The sequence below is a fragment of the Lampetra planeri genome, chromosome 4, assembly GCF_965212315.1.
Source record: "Lampetra planeri chromosome 4, kcLamPlan1.2.h2, whole genome shotgun sequence".
Classification (NCBI taxonomy): Eukaryota; Metazoa; Chordata; class Hyperoartia; order Petromyzontiformes; family Petromyzontidae; genus Lampetra; species Lampetra planeri.
This window is the reverse complement of record NC_136110.1, coordinates 8851354-8857416: the sequence shown is the minus strand read 5'-3', so window position 1 is coordinate 8857416 and position 6063 is coordinate 8851354.

Genomic DNA, 6063 nt, shown 5'->3' with positions numbered 1-6063 from the left:
TGTATAGGGAAAAACCAGAGGACCTGGATAAATATCCACGCGACCACGGGGAAAACGTGCAAACTCTAAATATACAAGCATAAGGGTCGGGATCGAACCCACGATCTCTATCTATACCAGACAAGGGACTTGACATCTCGCCACTGCTGCACCCTCTGGATTACCATGCATTGTACAGCACAAGACCCAAAAGGAAAAATGTCAGAGGGTTGTTGCAGAGAAAAGCAACGCTGTTTGAATGGCAGATAGTATCGCAGTTTTCATCGAGGAAGTACGCGCAGTTTGTTGTTTTAGATTGGAGAAAAAAAAAACATGATTAGTCAATAGTTAAAATAAAATGAAAATATCAAACGTACATATTGGAATATTAAACACCCGATACAACCATAAGTGGCATTCATTCATTACGAAGAAACACGATGCATCAGGTACTGCTCATTAACCGTTCTCACTTTTGCCATCATCCTTCACTGTGTTGCAATGCAACACTCTGTCGCATTCCTGCGCATGAACTGATCTTATTTCACGATCTCGGCGGTAGTTTTCTTTTTGAGAACGTTCTGTCCTTAGGCTGCAATTCCATTGCCAGCCTCAATCATCCTTGATGTCCTGCCTAAGCCCACTTACCCTTTAAACAGTCAATGTCTCAAATGTGCATGTTCATTAAGTTACGTGTTCCTCTTTCTGTTTACAAGTGTAATTCCAAGCATGCATCTCACCTTCTTTATGCTTTTGTTCTATTTTAATTGTTAGACTCCATGTTTATAATCAATACATCATAGCTGCCAATATGCACTGACTGCAATCTTTCAAATATAGTTAAATTAATGTGTTGCTTTTCATGAAATAATTTGTTTTAATATAACTCCATTATTTGCCTCCCGATTCCATTTTTTAGGACCGATTTTAATAATTACGGGAGGTACCGTACTTATATGTGGACAAGGGATGGATTTCATATTAAAATATTTCGGATTCAAGATATTCGGTTCAATAAGGTGAAATTCAGATTTCTTTCTTTTTCAGATGGTTTTCATTATACAGGTAGTCCCCGACTTACGATGGAGATGCGTTACGACGACCCCATCGTAAGTCGGACAATCGTAAGTTGTGGACTATCTATTTATTTAATGTATCCTCATGCTCGCAAAAGTGAGGTCGCCTAAATGCCAGTTAATACTGGATTAATAGAAGTAAAGATTAAGAACACATCTCAAATATATACTACTACCTTTTCTATGAGTGTCCTTCCAACAATAATGTTAATTAGTAAAGGTGTTTTTGACCTTTTTTTTGCTCGTATTTATTTTGAGTCCAACTTTGAGGCCTTCTATGAAGCTCTTTAATCATTTCCTGCAAATCTATTCAAAGCTGTTCATGAGGACTGTCAATCACAAGTCTGAGATGGCTCATACTTTCTCCAACTATGTTTAGGCCTTTATTTTTGCATTCCAATTTTTGGAAAATATCTTCAATTACTTTGGATAGTATTGGAAATCTGAACATAGCAATCCCTTCTACATAGATTTGATCATTTGTATTAAGACCTTGGTTTCCAATGACTTGAATAATGCTTCAGTTCCCACTGAATGAAATTCCCTTCTATAGGTGCTAAATGCAGGTTCAACCATCTGTTTAAATGTATATGTGGTCGAAAACCATTTCCTCGTTGCTCACATTGTTGTCAGCATCATGTGATCTCAACAACACGTACATATGCTTCATAATAAAGGTTTTTGGGTTAGATCGCGTAAGTATAAATGTGTCGAAACCCTCCACCACCCGACAAGGCCAATCAGTAAGGGATTTGTCACGTAAACAAAAAGACAATTAGTTACTACTTCAGCCCACCGGTGTGTTGAAGAGTGAATCCGCAACATTTACAATTTGAGTATGACGTTTCGCTGGTAATTACATCCAGCATCATCGGGCCAATCAGTAAGGGACAAATCAGTAAGGAATAAATCCCTGGTGGAGGGTTTCGACACATTTATACTTAAGCGATCTCATCCAAAAACCTTTATTATGAATATTGGTCGCGAACGCCTACATGTTAAACTGACGTCCATATGCTGTTACACCACAGTAGATTTGCCTCCAGTTGGCCAATGGCACCACAGACACGAAGAGATGTGGCTACTGCTCACTGGCACATGACTTGATGGTTTATTAATGCAGCAATACGTGAGTTAAAATATTTTCAGAGGATGAAGAGGGGTCACTTACATGTCATCATAGCAAGTGTAAGGTACATCCATATTCTTTAAATTTTCAAACAGCTGAAGTTGAGCTCCAGAATTGCATGTCTCCTTAATACTACAGAACACAACATGCAGGCCTTCATTGTTCACAAACTATGCATTTACTATTAACAATTGTATCCATTGCATTGGGTCACTAGTAGTTTAGGATATACTGGCTAAAACAGGGTTACCAATATTCTTGGTTCTTTCGGTAAAGTCACGTAGAAGGGAAATAATAAGATAATACAAATAAAACAATAAAATTTATTTGTTATTATTTTATTATTTCCCTTCTATGTGACTTTACCGAAAGAACTAAGAATATTAATCCATGCAGTCACGAAAGCTTTAAATCGAGGGTTACCAATGTTACGGGGGGTTTAACACACACACAAGCCAAAAATGCTTTAGAATGGAACCTCTCAAATCTACTGATGAAGGGCGATGCAATCAGACAATCATATTAGTCCCCTTTATCCACGCATCTTTCTCCTCGTACCCACACAAAGAAGCGTGGGTGAATGCAGATAATAGGAGGAATTTTCTACTTCCAGATTACTTCCATTATCAAAGCCGTGGATGATTACTATTATGTACAGATTCCCTCGAGAGGGTATTTTCGCCTATTCCAAGCTGCCCAAATATATTTGAAGTGACGGTAATATCCTCTTTTTACCCCCAGCACACACGACCTGCCAATCGGTTGGTGTACCCATTTTTACTACTGAGTGGGCTCAATAAAAGCTAAACCCACAACCCATTAGTTGGTATAAATTGTAAAGAAGTAAATAAATACCTTTCGTTTTTGACAACGTAGATATGAACGTAAGTCACGCTTGATTTAAATTGTGGAAGCTCGTATTTTCGAAAAATACTGCTGTAAAAACAAAAACGACATTTTAACATTAATTTATAATTATCCTTGAAGCAAGGAAATGCTATTGAGCCAGATACAACATTAACATTTTTTTGGGTCTTTCGGTAAAGTCACGTAGATATAAAAATGATAACAATACAATTATAAAAAAAAATAAAGTGAATAAAAAATAACAAAAATAACACGACATTTCGATCGCAACACAAGCATTCGTCATCAGGAAAAAAAGAGGGGGTAAGCTGCTGAGGCAGGCTGTTTTAAAGGTTTGAAATGGGTGTAGCCCAAGGGTCATAAACGAAGTGGGCGGGGCTAGTGATGTTAATCTGAGAGATTATCATGTTAATGTAAGATCGGAGAGCTACCTCCACGACGAGGGCGCAGAGGTGGCCATTGTATCGTGAGAGATTAGCATGTCGATGTGAGATCGCATGCCGCCGCCACATCGAGAACACGAGCAATCGTGGCTGTGTTAGTGTGAGACATTTAACCTGGTAATGTACATTCAGAGTCGAAAAAAACTGCTAACATTGGAAGGTAGGATGGAAACATCACAGCCAGTTATGACTTAAACTGGCTAATAACGTCCTTCCAATGATTGCTCAGTTTGTACCCATCTTCTCGGCAAATGTTATACGCACACCTATTTTTTTCTCCTAGACGTTCCATGTTTATTGTGTATACTGTACATATAGTTGTTACATAACAAGAGGAAAACTGGAGATCTTACATCAGAATCGATCACCGCTTACATAAGTCAGGTAATCCATTGCAGTGTAACATTTCAACCATGATCACGGCACCAGTCGCGGGCCTGAGCCACCGCGTGGTTTATTATTCGCCCTAATTTCTCATTTAAAATATAAAAGGTGGCAGCCCTGCAATTGTTTGCAAACGCCAACAATTATAATCAGAATTTAGAAAGCGCCCTTAAACAATCGTTCTCAGGGCGCCTCCACTAGAGGGAGCTCTAAAGGGTAAATACATCTGCCAGGCGTTGTGCCGTACAAATTTGGCGCAGTCCCAATAAATGTAGGCTACATTACTCTTAACTCCAGAGTGGTATTTTCATTGTACTGTAATGTGTGCATTTAAAGCTACCTTTATTTTACATTACGTTTACACTTTTAACGGGCTACCCGGCTATAGTATGCTACTGTTCACCGTCAGTTGCCATTTTTTTTAATCCTTTATATTAAGTTCGCTTGCTTGCTTACGACCGTGCAAATCTTTCGGTCGTTTTTTAACCCACTTTCCGTGATCCAATCGAGCTGACATTTTCCACACAGACTCGTTGTGCGTGAAAATTAATGTTCGTGAAAATTTTTTTCCAAAATTTTACACTTTTTAGGACAAAAATATTATATTTAATTACCAATTGCTTAATGGTGCAATGCAATCATCTGACCCATAGGTGGCAGCCATCTCAAGCCAGAGGACGAGAGGACTCTAGCCGCCACGCATATAAAGGATTTATAGTGAAAAACTTTGTTTTTACAGGTTATACTTGTTAAACATATAATCGGACACGACACCTGTACGCAATCGCCTGCCCTGTTTTTCACCAAAAAAAAAAGAATATCAAGCCATATGAGCGCTTGTGCTATTTGTCAGGAGGGTTCAATATTACTTTGGCCTCATTTGTCGAAAGCAAAAACTCACCTTTCATTTTTGTAATATCCACCTTTAAGCCTCACCCTTACAGTACCTGAGACGGACTGTGCAAACTGAAAGCAAACAAGAAAATGCACCAAAAAATATTATTTTTGCTCAGCAACTAATGTCATGATGCATTGGCATAAAATAGATCACGCACCTTATCAGCACCTACCTTATTACAGACCAATTCAGACCTTCTTGGTCACCCCGTGCCCTTATAAATCTAAAACGTTCATCCTCCAAAGTCCCATCACAAGGGATAAACACAAACAAATCGACATTTTTATTCACTCAATTTGCATGTACACAAATACGGGTGAACCGTATGGGTTGGCCGGTATAAATTATATAACCCAGATATTGTTTTCCATTATCGTCAGCCAGGCTCTATCCACTGCTGGAAAAACGCATCTCCGGAGTCCTTGCCAATCTCTGATGATCTCGCAATGTTAACGATCCCAATCGCGTTCCTGCACAAGGTGGTCTCGTCGCTCAGGCTCAGCGGTGCTCATCTTGCCAGGAGAGTTCTCTCCTCTGGCTGGCATTCCTTCACCGTTGTCTACGATGCATCAGCCATCATCCCATACAGCGACGAGGCCTGCCCCCCCCCCCCAAAGCCACTTAGATTTCTCAACAGTCAACGTGATGTCTCTCATTTGCAGTCGTTCAACTTTTTCTCATGCATGCACCTGCAAGCTACATTTCAACATACATTTTAGCCAACTAGAAGGCAAAGAAGCTGACTGCGTGCAAAACCTGTCAACGAACATAAAACAAAAATTTAGTTCATGAGGCAGATGACATCAGAGTAATGCTAATCAACAGATTCAATTGGACAAAGAGTTAAATGATGACGTCACCCTGCTGCTGCTCTATTTAAGACCGGGAGCAACAAGAGACCTTCACCGTTCTTGCCTGATGAAGTTGATTGTAATTACCAAATTTTAAAAATGCTGTTGATTTTCTCTTCAACACACCGGTGGGCTAAAGAAGTGAATTATTTTGTCCTTTGAAAACGTGACACATTTTTTTGTTTGGCCGTGTCGGGTAGTGGAGGGTTACGACACATTTATAAATAACACGATCTGACCCAAAAACCTATATTATGAATAATATTGGTCGCGAAAGCCTACGTGTTAAACTGGACAAAGAGTACAATATGCACCACTTTGAATTATTAAATTTCTTGAAAAATAATAGCCTGCACTGGAAATACTGATGGGCACAAGAAAACTATACATTCAACAAGTCATGAAAATGGATCACATATTCTACATCTGCCCATTT